General features: G+C 40.3%; 1 protein-coding gene across 3 annotated transcripts in view; it reads left to right on the top strand.

Moving 5' to 3' along the window:
- ASTN2 (astrotactin 2) overlaps positions 1–17,914 on the top strand; it is a 997,527-nt gene that overhangs the window by 760,047 nt on the left and 219,566 nt on the right. The gene's annotated exons all lie outside the window — the stretch shown is intronic.

The raw sequence follows: 17,914 nt of genomic DNA, 5'->3' as shown, positions 1-17,914 counted from the left end.
AGGTTTAAATAGATCAAGCCTGAAACTGGCAAATGTCATTTTTACCTCTCATCCATTCTATTGATTAGAACTCAGCCATTGTCCATACCTGTCTGAAATGAAGACAGGGAAATGGATTTTAGCTGTGTGCCTAGGAGAAGACATGGGTTTGGTGAAAACCTAGCAGTATCTACCTCAGTACAATACTTGCATTATCTCATTTACTCTGCCCTCCAGATCTGTGATTTACTTACATATATTGGTTCGATTCATATGAAATTGCTGACATTTGGCCATTTTTTACTTATAAAATCGCAATTTCATATGGTTCATTTTAATATCATACCCATTTTACAGCTGAGGAAACCTCAAAGATATTGAGTGATTTACTCAAAGTTGGTCTGCTCCAGAGTTTATATGCTTAGTCATGAAATTATTGCTTCTCTTTTTCTCTTTGGTTCTCTCACTTTTAATTATAGAATGGCAGGGCTTCAGGGGACCATATGAATTATTGATTCACTGGTTTGCAAACTTATCTTTATGGAACACTTTTTCCAAATACACTCTTTCTTGAACCTCAATCCATAAAATCAGGAATAATGATGCCACTATTTCAATGAGGCAGAGGAAGGTAGATAAAGCATCTCCCATTTGATCCCCACTCCTCCCTCTACAACACCTCCCAGACAGCCCTGGGCCTCCACTGGTAGACCACTGACTAAGTCTAGTAGAACTCTATGAATCCTGTGCCCCTCCCACAGAATCCTTCTTGGCTAAGTGCTGGAGGGTGTTGAGTGCTCATACAGAGCTTCATAGAGGAAAGAGAAGGCATGAGAGAAAGGAGGTAGGGAAAGTGTCAGGTAGATGACCTAAGGAAGAAAAGAACATTGTCTGTACAAAGACCAAAAGAAATGCCCCATGACTAAGACCAAGGACGGAGGGAGAAACAAAATAAGTCCTGATCATTTCCACAGTATTGCAAGCCAAATTGTGGAATTCTGACCCTATCCTTCGGGCCATGAGGTGATGATGATGCATGATTATTGGAAGGAGGCTGTTGGGATTAGATTGTGTGGCAGAAGGAGGCCTCTGTAAAAAACCCAAATTCCCATCCATGGGACGGCATTAAAATAAAGCATAGGATATATATTCAATAGAATATACTACAATAACCAAAATGAATGAGCTGTAGTGATACTTGTCAATATGAAATGAATGAACATATTATTAACTGAAGAAAGTAAGTCCTAAAGATTTTTTTTTTTTTCTGTTTTTGAGACAGAGTTTTGTTCTTGTTGCCCAGGCTGGAGTGCAATGGTGCGATCTCAGCTCGCTGCACCCTCCACCTCCTGGGTTCAAGCGATTCTCCTGCCTCAGCCTCCAGAGTAGCTGGGATTACAGGTACCTGCCACCATGCCCAGATAATTTTTTGTGTTTTTAGTAGAGATGGGGTTTCACCATGTTGGTCAGGCTGGTCTTGAACTCCTGGCTTCGGGTGATCCACCCACCTCGGCCTCCCAAAGTGCTGGGATTACAGGCATGAGCTACCATGCCTGGCTCCAAAGATTTTATATGGCACAACACCCTTTCCTCCCTTCTTGAAGTTAAAGCATACCTACACCTCAAATATACTATCTTTGAGGAATAAATACAGATGCAATAAATATGATTTAAAAAGGAAAGCAAGGAAGTGATGAACATAGGAGACAGGATGATGGTGATCTTGAGTCAGGAAAAGTAAGGTAATGGCATAAGGAAGCATGTGTTACATGTAAGTACTCAAGTTCCTAGCTGGTGTTTGTTTGTTTGTTTGTTTGAGACTGAGTCTCACTCTATCGCCCAGGCTAGGGTGCAGTGGCGCAATCTTGGCTCACTGCAACCTCCGCCTCCTGGGTTCGAACAATTCTTCTGCCTCAGCCTCCTGAGTAGCTGGGATTACAGGCGCCCACCACCATGGCTGGCTAATTTTTGTATTTTTGGTAGAGACAAGGTTTCAACATGTTGGCCAGGATGGTCTCGAACTTCTGACCTGAAGCAATCTGCGCGCCTCAGCCTCCCAAAGTGCTGGAATTACAGGTGTAAGCCACTGCGCCCAGCTCCTAGCTGGTGTTTTTGGTGGTAGATTTGTGAGAGTTCATTAAAGTTTAAAAAGTTTATTAAAACTAACTAGCTAACTGAACAAATAAATAAAGCCTACCCATGCATGGCTCAACAATGAGCTTCAGTCCTAAACTGAACATTGCAAATAATCTAACTGTGCATCAGAGGTCCCCAAACTAACACCAACAATAAAATACATATGTGTATGTCTCCACACCTCAAACTGCAGGGTCAGAATAGACTGTGAGAATGTTAAGCGTAGAATCAAGGAGATCCATGAGGAGGCTATTGCAGATTCCAATAAATAACAAGAACAGGCCCAGGGGCAGTGGTTCACGCCTGTAATCCCAGCACTTTGGGAGCCTGAGGTGAGAGGATAGCTTGAGCCCATTGGGTTCAAGACCAGCCTGGGCAATATAGGGAGACCCCCATTTCTAAAAGAAAAATTAGGCCAGGCGCGGTGACTCACACCTGTAATTAGCACTTTGGGAGGCCGAGACGGGCTGATCATGAGGTCAGGAGTTCAAGACCAGCCTGGATAACATGGTGAAACCCCGTCTCTACTAAAAATACAAAACTTAGTAGGGTGTGATGGCATGCGCCTATAATCCCAGCTACTCAGGAGGCTGAGGCAGGAGAATTGCTTGAACCCGGGCGGCAGAGGTTCCAGTGAGCCAATATCGCACCATTGCACTCCAGTCTGGGCGACAGAGTGAGACTCTGTCTCAAAAAAAAAAAAAAAAAAAAAAAAGGCCTGGTGTGGTGGCACACATCCTGTCATTCCAGCTACTCTGGAGGCTAAGGAGGTGGGAGGATCGCTTGAGCGCATTAAGCTCTCAAGTAGGAGGTCAAGGCTTCAGTGAGCTGTGATTGTGCCACTGCACTTCAACCTGGGTAACAGAATGAGACACTGTCTCTAAAACATAAATAAATAAAAATACCTAGTGGTTCGACTAGTGTTGTATCAGTGAGGATGTAGTTGTGTATGACTGGCCTTCTGGGACTTCATGAATGAGCCTATGAATATCCCTGTTTACTGTTCTGTGAACTCGCCCCAGTGATGGCCTTTCTAGGCCACACTGTCCTCATCTGCAATGTGGCACACTACAAGCCAAGCCACGGGACTTTTGCAATGTGTTCTTGGCACATGCATAGCAATAGATAGGCTGGTGGTGCCTTTCCTGTTTGTGCAGGAGCCAGATTCCCCTATGTCTGGATTCCATGCCAGGTTCCCTCAGCATCATTGAAATATTCAACTTATTGGAAATCCAGTGAGGTCTTTCTGAGGCCAATTAGTGGTGTGTGATCAGAGAATCCCAAGAGTGTGAAAGTGGTCACTAGATGTCACTGTTCTCCTTGCAGGAGACCTGTGGAGCTGGAAGTGCTAGTCATTCATTCATTAAGTATCTTTGAGCCCCCACTGTATGCTAAGACTGCGTTATACCCTGAAGAGTGAACATTATGACAAGTAGATACGGTCTTTATCTTTATGGAGTTCACAGACTTATGGAGAAGACAGATATTAATGAAACAATCACACGAATAAATAGAGCTAAGACTGTACAGAGTACTAGGCTGGTGGGTTGCAAGTGTGTATTAAGGGGCCTTATGCAGTCAGAGAAGGCTTTCCTGAGGAAGTGACATGTAAAGTGAGCTTTTGGGGGCCAAGTGCATAAAATGAATGTGGAAGACTGGGATTTCAGAAAGGAAGAGGAGAATGAGAACATTGCTGGTAGAATGCCCAACTTCTGCAAACACCTGAAGAATAAGCAAATGTGACCCATTTCAGGAAGAGAATGAAAACCAGTGTGGCTGGAGCTGAGACTGGGAGAAAACTCCATGGACAATGCTGAAGAGAAGTCAGGCAGAACTGCACAACATGTGGTGAGGAGCTTAGCCCCAGGGCAGTGGGGAAGCCAGGAGAAGTTAGAACAGACAGACAGGCATGGGCACTATCTTTTCACTTCCACTTTCTTTTCCTCTTAGTGATCCTTGCAAAGAAATGTTAGAGCTGAAAGACTGTAGGAGGCTTCCTCCAAGTCTCCAGTTTCTTCTCTCCCTCCCCAAACACAAATGAAAGGCCTGTTTAAAGTGTCATGAAAGCCTAAGGGATGGAGTGCCTTAGACATTTCCAAGGGAGCCAGGTTGCAGTGGGAGTGAGTGGGATAGACCCACTGCAGGTCTGGAAATGATCCTGGAGGAAGGGAATATGGCCACAAAACAAAGCTGGTGGGAAGAAAAAGCAGCTACTCTCGTTTTGTTTATCATCTGTTTCTCCAACTCTGCCACTAACTCCCATCACCCTTCCTCCCATGACTTTTCCATCTTTCTATCATCTCTACAGGCCACATGGATACAAGAAAACACTTCAGAGCCCTGACCTATAGTTGAGGGGCCTGGGCTTTCACACTGAGTCATAGCAGGTCATAGCAAGTTCTTTTCTCTTTCTGGGACTTTCTTTTCCTACTTCAAAAAACAAAAAACAAAACAAAAATTAAAAAACAGATAAGTTGAGTCAGTTTCTTTCTGAGTTTCCTATAAGACACTTTATTTACATGGAAGCAGATAGTACAGGTTCTTTGCTCTACTGGCTTGGGTTGAGATCTTTCCTCAATCCCCATTCACTATGTGATGCTGAATGGTGTCTTCATACCTCAGTTTCCACATTTGTGAAATGTGGTCTCACAACCCCTACTTCATGGGAATCAAAAGAGATAATGAATGCATAATGTCCAAGAAGAAATCACTTAACAGACGAATGTTATCTATGAGTGATAAGAATGATGTTTATTTAAAATGACTCTTTTCTTTTTCTATGTTTCCTTTGGTAACTCCTCTTCTAGGTAGTACTTGAAAACTTTGCTGGTACCTAAAGTGCTAGGGACATGACATTTTAGAATAGGATTCATATTTTGTATGGGAGAGGCCATTGGCTAACCCAAAAGGGCACTTTACAAATGGAGGGATCTCAGGGGCATTTTCTCACTTTATAAACATTGCTGGAACTTGTACTCTGTTGGCAATGAATATCGTAGCTCATTTTAATGCAGAGTGGAAGTTCCTCTGTATGAGAACTCCCGATCCCTGGAGTAGAGGCTCTGAGTAAAATCCTGAACCCCATTTTATGGCACAGTTAGGGACTAACAGAGAGAGGATATGACATGCCTGAGGTTTGTGGGGTATTTTTGTTCTCTGATTCTGGACCAAGGTATTCTCGATGGCCTTGGGGACCATTGGACACTAGCTCCTTGGGTAGTTGGGGTCTCCTTAGGTACATTCCAGTGAATGCATGGGAAAAGATGATGCCTTCTGCCTAAGCTGGAAACGAGCCCTTGATTATACCTTGTGCTGTTGTTTTGAACAAGAGAAGCAGGAAAAAACTCTTTATGATGGATAATTTGATTAATGCATAAATCTCCTCCCTCCACCTGTTAAATGGCTCTTACATGGCCCAAAGCCACAGAGCTTGGCTCAGCACAACTGGTGCTTAAATGTACAAGACTTTGTGTGGTTGTTAACTTAGCTTCTGGGTGAAAGAGAGTCTTCCAAGTGGAGGTGGCAGAGGAGTGGCATACCGAAGAGCCAGACAGAGTTGGATTTGAATCCCTTCTCTGCCATTTACTGTCTGTGTGATCTGACTTTTACTTATTTGTAAAGTAGGCAATCTAGTATTTATCCCTTTTCATCTCAGGGTTGGGAGTTTTCTTTGGGAAAACTAGAAAACAGAGACACTAGGCATCTGAACTAGGCTCTGTCCTTGATTATCATATGACATTGGACATGCTTCTACTGTCTAGGTCTCCATTTCTTTATCTGTATGATGAGAAAAGCAGGCTAACTTCATCCAAGGTCCCCTTTGGCAATGTGATAAGGTCAGCTCTGACTTCTACCCAGAATATAAAGCAAATCTTTTGAGGTTGGAAGAGGCATCCTGTGACCTGAAATTTGTTTCCCATTCAGAGACAATGCCAGTTTTACTCCTTAAATTTAATACTGGGAGGAGAAAGATATACATATCTTATACTCCATACCAGTGGCACACAATGACATAGCATTTATGAGCAGATAGGGCTGTTAAAATCTTATTCTGTTCATTTTACAAATCAACCTCTTTATTTTACAGATAGTAAAACTAAGAACAGAGCTGAGGACTGAGTTTTTTCAGGTCACATAGCCAAGGCTGAATTTGAAGTAAGACATGACTTCAACCCTTGGAAATATCTTTTATTTTTCCAAGGCTCAGTTTTCTCATCTTGGAAATGGGTGGTGGTAACTTTCCCCACAGATGTCTGTAGAAAAATTAAGAGACTTTTAGTGTTTTGAAGGCTGTAAAATACTCTGTAGATCTGAATGGTTCTTTCTAGCCCTCGGGTTTTCTGACTTCCAATCCTGTGAGCATTTTCTGTTCATGCTGCCCTAGGGACAGTCATGTGTAATTCTGGTCTTGTGGTTGTCTGACCTTCCAGCAGATCCTTTCTCTCTTCCAGAAAAGCTTGTTTGTTTCATTTCCACTTTTTGGCTCCAACTGAGAAGAGAATTCCATATAACCACTCTTTGAAGAGAAATTAACAGCTAAGTCTCACCCCCTCCCCCAGTTATTACCAGTACCTACCATCACTACAGCCATGACCACTACCACCATCACTACGCTACACCACTACTATCACTACCAGCATCTCCCTCACCATAGCCCCATCACTGCGATTATCTTGCATTGGTTGCCTACTTTGTGCCAGATACTGTGTTAGAAAATGTGCTATAGAGAGGAACAAGACACAGACTGTGCCTTCAAGGAGCACACAGTCTAGTAACAAGGACACATATGCTACTATAATTACTTACGTATGCTACACAAATGCATGATTTATTTTTGAATAGTGCAATAGACATTCCAACAGTGTTAGAAGAGAGAAAGAGACTCTGAGAGGGAGAATCTGGAAACAATTCTTGAAGAAGGGAAGGTGGATATGGGCACATGGCAGAACTGCAAAGCAAGTTTTTTGATGATGAAGACAATAATATCCACCAGATACATATATATGTACTATGTGCCAAAAACTGTGCTAAGGACTTTACATGCTTTATCTAATTTAATCATCTAACAACTTATGAGGGAAGTACTATTATTATCCTTATCTAACAGATAAGGAGATGGAACCCCAGAGAAGCTTGAACCCAGGTCTGTAAGATTTCAGAGCTAGTCTAGACCAGAGTTGGAAAACTGTGGCCCATGGGCCACATCCAGCCTGCTTCCTATTTTTATAATTCAAGTCTATGAAACATAGCCACATATCTTGATTTACATATCATCTATAACTGCTTTCCTGCTGCAACAGCAGAGTTAAGTAGTAGCTACAGAAAACAATATGGGGTGCAAAGCTCAAAGTGTTTACTTTCTGTCCTTTACAGGAAAGGTTTGCCAAACCCCGGTCTAGACTAAACAATATTGGAAAAGCAGGGGACAGAAAAATGTGTCAATACTATGTGCTGAGCATGTAGAATAGAAGAATAGAAGAATAAAACCTAACAATTATCGAGTGCCAACTATGTGCCTGGCATTTAAAAATTGCTTCATGTGTATTTATATATGTTCTCTTACTCTACAACACATTTGAAATATTCACTATTATGCTTACTTTACAAATTAAAAAACAAAAACCTGAGACTTCAGAGAGGTAAATAATTTACCTAAGATAACATAGCTAGTGAGTTGTGGGGTGAGAATTCAAACCCAGGATGTCTGAGTCCAAAGCTTTTGTGTTCAGTCAGCCATTCTTGCAACAGGCCTGAAAGATTTGGTAGAAATAAAACTGGAAAAGGGATAGGCAGAAGGCTGCATTGTGGGCAACTTTGAATGCCATGTTGTAAAATTCGGGTGCTGTGCAAACCATATAGAGTCTTTTAAGATTGTGGGTCAATGGAGAGCTATAACTCGATTTGAGTCTTAGAGTAGCAACTATAGTAACAGAAGATGAATTGCGGGGACCAGGACCGATTTTATGGCAAGGGTTGTTAATTTGGCATTTGGGGATCCTTGACTTTATAGGATCTTTGGATGCTCATCCCTAGAAAGTTTTTGCAGAATTATATATTACTTGTATTTTTCTCCTGGAGAATAGATCCATATTCTTGACTCAAATGTTGTAGAATACTAAACTAAGAGGGTCAATGTCAGTTAGATGGGGGGTATATGTATGAGATGGCTGAAGAGTGAGAATTCCATTTACATCATTTGAACAAGTATTGACTAAAGGGCTCCTATTGGCCAGACACTGTTCTGGGCACTTGGGATACCCTTAGGAGCAAAGCAGGCATTATAGCTTCACAGTCTAGGAAATTAATTTCTACTGGAGTGTGTGTGAGAGAGACATGAAGTAAGCAATCAGCACAGTAAATAATATAGTAAAAAGTATAGAAAAAAAGTAGAGCAGAATAAGGGAGGTCAAGAGTGCCTAGTGAGTGGAGTTCTGGATCTCAGAGTGTCTCAGTGGATCAAAATCACTTAAGGTGAGAATGGGGGAAGTGTTTGTTTAAAATGGAGTTTCCTTTTCTCTTCCTACTGATTCTGGTTTTTTTTGTTGTTGTTGTTGTTGTTGTTTTGTGTGTGTGTGGGTTGGGAGTCTTCATTTTCCAGCTTCCCCAGGTAATTCTGGTACAAAATGAGCTTGAGAACCACTACCCAAAACCTGGTTCATATGTCATTTTCAGTTTGAAATTCCTTCAGGGAATTCCTTGTTTAGGGATTGAGAAAGTCAAGTACTTCCTATAATCTAGCTTAAACCTTCTCTGCTATTGTGGGTCACTTCCTTTCTATCTTAGTGCATTCTGAGAAGGAGGTGAACCGGCCAAGAATCAGACTGTCAGGCAATCCTTGGCAACAGGGAAGATCAAAGAGAAGAGGGAGAAATAATCCACATATTACTCAACATACTCATGGTCAATTACAAAAGAGGAACTTCATACTTGGCTTGTCTACCTGCAAAACTGGAAAACATAGCTCTTTCATGGAACCTGAAGACTACCAGATTCAATAAGAAATGCAAGATATACAGTTCTAGCAAATGCAAACATTTTTGCATGTCAGAGAAGAGAATATTTTTTTCCATGGGACATTGAATTAGTTATTACATGCAATAAAAAAAGAGAATGGCAGAAAAGCTTTCCCTTGTCCTTTTAATAATAACAAACATTTACTGAGCACTTCCATGGTGCCAGGAGCTTAGCTAAAGCACTTTATGTACTTGGCTCACTGAACCCTCTCATCAACTCCACATGGTGGGTGCTATTATTATCCTTTTTCCCCCAGCATGAAAACAGAGGCATGGAGAAGCTAAATCACTTGTCTCAAGGTCTTACAAATAGGAACTTGTAGAGCCAGGATTTGACCTGAGCACCTGAGCTTCTTCTCACTTTTCTCTCTACTAGCTTCTCTTCTTCAAATTTTAAATAAAAGTTAAGTCTAATGCATGCTAAAGACAATGTCATTGCATTCAGTTACCTTCTCCAGCTACTGTCTCTTCATTTCTTAACAGCCAAAACTTTTGAAAAAGCAGGCATCTCTGTCTACATTGATTCACTTCGATTCATTCTAGGATTGGCTCCTACCATACAATAAAAGTACAGTAATTTCTCATTTGTAACCCTTGCAGACCACTCTACTATGGTTGCCATGAATTGCCTTCCCTTTCTTCTGACAGTATTTTCTATTTCCATTTTTAAAATCCTGAAACCAAGGAGTCAGCCTTGATAACTCTTTCCTTTCCACCTGCACCCATTCCCCACAAAATACAACCCATTCCAAGTCCTGTAGATTTATCTCCTTAAGAATTTCTCTAATACATTCACTCTTTCCCAAACTGATCCAAATCTTGCCTGTACTGTTTCAATAGTCTCCTGTCTAATAACAACCCCTGCCTCTTTTAATCCGTCCACTTCTTTGCAGCCAGAGTGATATTTTCAAAACTAAAACTTGCTCACATCACTTTCCTGATTAAAACCATTTATCGACTTCCAGTTGCTCTTAAGATAAAAACCAAAGTCCTTTCCATGGTGCACAGGGGCTGCTTGGGTGGAAACCTTCTAATTTCTTAAAACTCATCTTGTCTTCTTACTTCTCTTGCTTCCTGTGCTCCAGCCATAGTGATCTTCTTCTAGTTTTTGGAAACGCTGTGCTCTGTCCTGCCAAAGAGGCTTTGCACAGGCTATTGCCTGTAGTTGGAATGTATTTCTCCCCTTTTCTTCTTTCCACTGAGTGAACTGTTACTCATTTATCAGATTGCCAAGGTTTCCAGATTTGATAAGATCCTCCTTGTTTATTTGTTCACTTACTTTCTTGGGTCTCTTTGTCTTTCTTCCATAGCAGTTATCACACTTTCTAATTATACTTTTATTTTTTGAAACTGATTGATGCCTGTATTTCCTCCTCCTCCAAATTTTATTATTTTATTTTATGGTCATAACAGAGTTTATGAGGAAAAAACAGCAGATAAACTCAGAAACGGAAGGGATTATAGAAGCATCCAACCCAACCCTAGTCTATTTCTCAATTCCTTTCTTTCGCACCTTGCAAAAAGTTGTGGAGACTGTTTGAACATTCCCAGTTTTCAAATGGCTTGCTCAGTGACACCTAAGCGTTTGGTTTCCCTCACCGAGAGAACATCCTTTCTTATATTAAGTCAAAATATTTTCCTATACATTAGCAGGTAAACTTCATGAAACCAGGTACTACACCAACTTTTAGTCAGCCTTACACCGACAGCTTATAGTAAAGTGCCTGATGCATGGTAGAAATTCAATAAATACACTTAAAATGAAAATAAATAATTGAATGAATGAGTGAAAAAAGGTCACCAGCTTGCATTGACATGCTTTCATGGTGCTTTCACATACATTGGCTCCTTTCAATAGAAGCATGAAGGTAGCACTGTTTATCTTCATTTTATAGATAAGGAAACTGAGACTCAGAGAGTGTAGCCAGCCATCATCTAAAGCCCTGTAAGACTAGCAAATATCAGAGCCAGGGCTGGAATCCTTTTTCCAGCTGTCCAATGTCTACTTATTTATCACACCACCATCATTTATCTGAGGGTATCATCAAAGACTGCCCCAGCTAGGGCAGTGCTGGGCTTCCAGGAAGAGCAAGCTGCAGGCTCCATCCCTTTTGGAGCTTAACCCTGTTCACGGGGAGCTCTTCTTAGGTCATTAGGCAACTTCAGTCAGCAGTGGTGCTGAGGGCCTGGAGAGAATTCACAAACAATCCAACTCTCTTTCTATTTCTTCCTAATCTAAGAAGAAAAAAAAAAAGTAATTCCAGATGTGTCTCACAATTCACCAGGCATATGCAGTTGAAAGCAGCATGAGTTTGTACCATTACACAGATGGTCAGTCTGTGCAGTGCCTTCTCTGGGCGACAGAGTTACATCATGCCTAGCATCTCTGAGCAAAAGGATTCCAGGCTATAAATTCATATCCTGAGAGGAGAGGAAGACCACAAAGAATGTGGATTCTCCTTGTATCATGTGTTTCTTTTTCATTTTTAGCTTCATCTCCAAATTATCCCATTTGGGGGAGCACTGTTAAATCCCAGGATCTGCTACCCACTCCAAAATCAACTTAGTTCAGAAAAGCATAACATATACAAAGGTAGAGAGAATATAATAATGAACTGCCATGTATCTATCATCTTCTAGTTTTAGTAGTGATTAATCATGCCAATCCTGTGTTACCTCCTCTCACATCTGCTTCTATACTGCCCTGGTAATTTTGAAATACATCTCAAATGTGAGATAATTTCATGTGTAAATGTTAAAGTCCTTATCTCTTAAACATAAACACTCAAAAGATAACCTTAATGCCCTATCCAGGATTCCTAAATGAACAATAATTTCTCTATATCATCAAACATCCCGTTATTGTTCATGTTTACCGGATTGTCTTATATCTTTGGTACTTGTTTGTTTTTTCAAATCAGAAACTAAATAAGATCCAAATGTTGTAGTTGGCTGATAAGTGAGTCTCTTCTAACCTATCTATCTCTCTTTTTATTCCTTGGGATATTTTGTGGATAAAACTGGGTTGTTTTTGCTGCAGAGTTCCCCACAACCTGGATTTTGCTGATTGCATTCCCATGTTGTTATTTAATGTCCTCATCTGGCCTTGTATTTCTTGTAACTGTGTAGTTAGGTCTAGAGGCTCGATCGGGCTTGATTTTTTTTTTTTTTTTTTTTTTGGCAATTCCCCACAGCCCGTATTGAAAAACCTGTAGACAAAGGTGATCTATTAGAAAAACTTGAGCTTTTTACTCTAGTAGTTGAAAGATTGTCTTTCATCTGGTCACATCTTTCATCAAGCCCTAGTTGTTGCCTCTCTCCTATGTTAGTTACTTGTGGCAATGGACTTTGAGCCTTAATTCGCTCACCTATGTTTACTAACTAGAGTTTACTAATAATTCCTAATATCTGAAAGTACTGTATTGCATGAGATGGGTACTAACATGTTTAGCTTTGTGCTGGTGCATAATAAGTGCTGAGTAAAGACAAATTCTTACTTATCATATTTTTGCTACTTTCTGCTTTTCCTCTTATTCCTCCTTTTCTACATTTCATTGTTTTATTTTTTGATCACAACAGTGCCTATGAGAAGAAAGGAATAGAAGGGTTTATACAGGCATCTAGGACAACCCTTATGTATTACTTGATTCTTTTCTCCTATATCCTGCAAGAGCTTCTTTTTGAATTCTCCTGGAATGGTTTGCTGAGTGACCTACTAAGCATCCTGTTCCACCACTACTAGAACATCCTTCTTTATGTATGTATGTATTTTTTTGAGACCAGGTCTCACTCTGTCACCCAGGCTGGAGTGCAGTGGCACAATCATTGCTCGCTGTAGCCTCTATCTCCCTGGCTCAAGCGATCCTCCAACCTCAGCCTCTCAAGTAGCTGGGACTATAGGCACATGCCACCATGCTTGGATAATTTTTGTATTTTTTGTAGAAATGGAGTTTTGCCATGTTTTCCAGGCTTGTCTTGAACAGCTGGGCACAAGTAATCTGCTAGCCTTGTCCTCCAAAAGTACTGGGATTACAGGCATGTACAACCATGCCCAGCCCCTTCTTTATATTGAATCAAAGTATTTTTCTATACGTTTCTTGTCCTTGTAGTTTCTAATTCTGTTTATCAACACTGTATTGAGCAGGTTTTAGCTACTGATTTACTAGACAGAGCATATGTTTTGAAAGCGAGAGATGAGGGTTTAAATACTACTTTTGTCTCAAAAAATACTGTCTGCCTTTTGGGATGTTACTTAAATTCTTAAGCTCTTGTTTTACCATCAGTAAAATGAGATTAATAATATCTACCTTATAGAATTGTTTCACAAATTAAGAGATAGTTCATGTAAGGTGCTTAGCAACACTGCCTTGCACTAGAAAAAGCTCAACAAAAGTTAATCCTCTCTCCAATTCTAAGTGACAGTCTTTCAAGTATTTGAAGATATTTTAGGTCTCAGCTGATTTTTTCTTCTCTCCTGGAAATCATTCCCAGTTCCCTCAACAGTTTTTCATCACATGGCTCTGAATCTTGATGTAGACTTTGCCTTAGTCCATTTCTGCTAACAAAATACTTGAGACTGGGTAATTTATAAGGAAGTTTATTTCCTCATGGTTCTGAAGGCTGGGAAGTCCAAGATGAAGGTGCTGGCAGGATTGGTGTCTGGTGAGAGTTGCTCTCTGCTTCCAAGATGGCACCTTGGTGCTGCATACTTGGGAGGAGAGGAACACTGTGTCCTTACATGGCAGAAAGGACCAAAGGGCAGGGCAAAAGAGCACTTGCTTTAACCTTGAGCCCTTTTATAAAGATAATACTCCTATTTATAAAGGTAGAGCCCTCATGACTTAATAACCTCCCAAAGACCGCTCCTCTTAATACTGTTGCATTGAGGATTAAGATTCAACATGAATTTTCGGGGAGATATCATGATTTAATCCACAGCCAACTCAGTCTTTTTTTTTTATATTATTATTATACTTTAAGTTTTAGGGTACATGTGCACAATGTGCAAGTTAGTTACATATGTATACATGTGCCATGCTGGTGTGCTGCACCCATTAACTCGTCATTTAGCATTAGGTATACCCTCCCCCCTCCCCCCACTTCACAACAGTCCCCAGAGTGTGATGTTCCCCTTCCTGTGTCCATGTGTTCTCATTGTTCATTTCCCATCTATGAGTGAGAACATGCGGTGTTTGGTTTTTTGTCCTTGCAATAGTTTACTGAGAATGATGATTTCCAATTTCATCCATGTCCCTACAAAGGACATGAACTCATCATTTTTTATGGCTGCATAGTATTCCATGGTGCATATGTGCCACATTTTCTTAATCCAGTCTATCATTGTTGGACATTTGGGTTGGTTCCAAGTCTTTGCTATTGTGAATAGTGCCACAATAAACATACGTGTGCATGTGTCTTTATAGCAGCATGATTTATAATAGACATCTACAGAACTCTCCACCCCAAATCAACACAATATACATTTTTTTCAGCACCACACCACACCTATTCCAAAATTGACCACATAGTTGGAAGTAAAGCTCTCCTCAGCAAATGTAAAAGAACAGAAATTATAACAAACTGTCTCTCAGACCACAGTGCAATCAAACTAGAACTCAGGATTAAGAAACTCACTCAAAACCGCTCAACTACATGGAAACTGAAAAACCGGCTCCTGAATGGCTACTGGGTACATAACGAAATGAAGGCAGAAATAAAGATGTTCTTTGAAACCAACGAGAACAAAGACACAACATACCAGAATCTCTGGGATGCATTCAAACACTAAATGCCCACAAGAGAAAGCAGGAAAGATCCAAAATTGACACCCTAACATCACAATTAAAAGAACTAGAAAAGCAAGAGCAAACACATTCAAAAGCTAGCAGAAGGCAAGAAATAACTAAAATCAGAGCAGAACTGAAGGAAATAGAGACACAAAAAACCCTTCAAAAAATTAAAGAATCCAGGAGCTGGTTTTTTGAAAGGATCAACAAAATTGATAGACCGCTAGCAAGACTAATAAAGAAAAAAAGAGAGAAGAATCAAATAGACGCAATAAAAAATGATAAAGGGGATATCATCACCGATCCCACAGAAATACAAACTACCATCAGAGAATACTACAAACACCTCTACACAAATAAACTAGAAAATCTAGAAGAAATGGATAAATTCCTTGACACATACACTCTCCCAAGACTAAACCAGGAAGAAGTTGAATCTCTGAATAGACCAATAACAGGATCTGAAATTGTGGCAATAATCAGTAGCTTACCAACCAAAAAGAGGCCAGGACCAGATGGATTCACAGCCGAATTCTACCAGAGGTACAAGGAGGAACTGGTACCATTCCTTCTGAAACTATTCCAATCAATAGAAAAAGAGGGAATCCTCCCTAACTCATTTTATGAGGCCAGCATCATCCTGATACCAAAGCCGGGCAGAGACACAACAAAAAAAGAGAATTTTAGACCAATATCCTTGATGAACATTGATGCAAAAATCCTCAATAAAATACTGGCAAACCGAATCCAGCAGCACATCAAAAAGCTTATCCACCATGATCAAGTGGGCTTCATCCCTGGGATGCAAGGCTGGTTCAATATTTGCAAATCCATAAATGTAATCCAGCATATAAACAGAACCAAAAACAAAAACAACATGATTATCTCAATAGATGCAGAAAAGGCCTTTGACAAAATTCAGCAACACTTCATGCTAAAAACTCTCAAGAAATTAGGTATTGTTGAGACATATCTCAAAATAATAAGAGCTATCTATGACAAACCCACAGCCAATATCATACTGAATGGGCAAAAACTGGAAGCATTGCCTTTGAAAACTGGCACAAGACAGGGATGCCCTCTCTCACCACTCCTATTCAACATAGTGTTGGAAGTTCTGGCCAGGGCAATTAGGCAGGAGAAGGAAATAAAGGGTATTCAATTAGGAAAAGAGGAAGTCAAATTGTCCCTGTTTGCAGACGACATGATTGTATATCTAGAAAACCCCATTGTCTCAGCCCAAAATCTTCTTAAGCTGATAAGCAACTTTAGCAAAGCCAACTCAGTCTTATCCAGGCCATACTGATTATAGGGCTCTGAAATAACTGCAGTATGTCTAAGTACATCTTTTTCTTTCTTTTTTTTTTTTTTCTTTGAGATGAAGTCTCACTCTGTCGCCCAGGCTGGAGTGCGCAATCTCAGCTCACTGCAACCTCCACCTCCCAGGTTCAAATGATTTTCCTGCCTCAGCCTCCCAAGTAGCTGGGAGCTGGGATTACAAGTACCCACCACCACATCCGGCTAATTTTTGTATTTTTAATAGAGATGGGGTTTCACCATGTTGGCCAGGCTAGTCTCAAACTCCTGACCTCAGGTGATCCACCTGCATCAGCCTCTCAAAGTGCTGGGATTAGAGGCATGAGCCACTGCACCCAGCAAGTCTAAGTACATCTTAATGTATGGTATGTGATTTATGAAGAAAGAAGTTAGAAAGCACAGAGACTATTTCCGTTGCCTTAGAGTTAAGGATAGAAATCAAGTATCTTGCTTCCAGACTTTTAGACTTATCCTGGGTCACAACAGCTTCTATATTTAGTGCCATATACATAGTAGGTATTCAAAACATAACTTTTGAGTGGCTAAAGGAGACTGACGCTCAGAAGGAGAAATATCAGTATTACATAGCAGTAGGTTATGGAGCTAAGATTTAAACCCTTGTTTGTCTGGTTCCATAGCTTGTGGTCTCAGCATGCAAAGAATAGAGCCTTTGTCATTACTGGCTTTTTCCACTACACTTTGGCATGGGCAAGCCTGTTCTATCATCAGATAGCCTTTCTTGGATTCTAGAGTTTCTTCTATCATTTTCCACCTCATCTTTCTTTGACAATAAAACTTGCTCCGTTCTTACTTCTTATTTCTCAGCCCCTTGGAAACTGGGTTTTGCTCCACCATCTAATCAGTTATTGTCTCAAAACTCAATAAAAACCATCTATTAGCTCAATTCAAAGCCCTTTTCTTAATGCTTTTTCAGAGATCATACATCCACTATCAAAAGAGCTTGGGCTTGGCTTCTTCAACTTCAGCTTGCTCCAACCTGGATCTTCTTCAGAAATTATTGCTTGTCTTCCAAAAATCAGAGGGAACACCAGGCAATTGAAGTATAACATAGCAGGTGCTTGAGGTAGGGTAGTACATGTTAGTGAAGCTCTTCTCATCCCTCTACAGTGCTTCGCTGGTGATTGTTTCTCATATGTGCAGGTACTCATTTTGAATAGAGCTGGAGAATATATAGGTATAGATAACATATAGGTTTATAGATATAGGTATAAATATAGATAGATTTATTTGCTTAGTTTTTATGTATCAGGAGAGCATTAATTACATTCAAGGTGAACAGACTTACCAGTGAAATTTTGATATTTTAGAGGTTTTAGTGAAATGTCATAGAGAGAACCATGGTTTTAACAGTCAACCAGATTTACATTTAAATTTCATATTTCATGCTTACCTGTTGGATGACATCGTACATTCAATTTAGCCTACTTGAGCTCCGTTTTCTTAGATGTAAGATGGAAGTAATATGAGCACCTACTTTATAGGGTGGCTCTGAATGTTATGCAAGATGATGGATGTAAAGAAAAGGCAGTACTTGAATCAGAAAGACTTATGTTTAAGCTCTCATTTTGCCGCATACTATGGAGACATAATTTAGTTACTTATAACCTCAGTGAAGGTAATAATAGTATTTAACTGTTAAATAAGACTATGCATGTAAAGCAC

This window comes from Pongo abelii, chromosome 13, assembly GCF_028885655.2.
Source record: "Pongo abelii isolate AG06213 chromosome 13, NHGRI_mPonAbe1-v2.0_pri, whole genome shotgun sequence".
Classification (NCBI taxonomy): domain Eukaryota; kingdom Metazoa; phylum Chordata; class Mammalia; order Primates; family Hominidae; genus Pongo; species Pongo abelii.
Note: the sequence above shows the minus strand (reverse complement) of the source record. Positions and strands in the feature narration are given on the sequence as shown.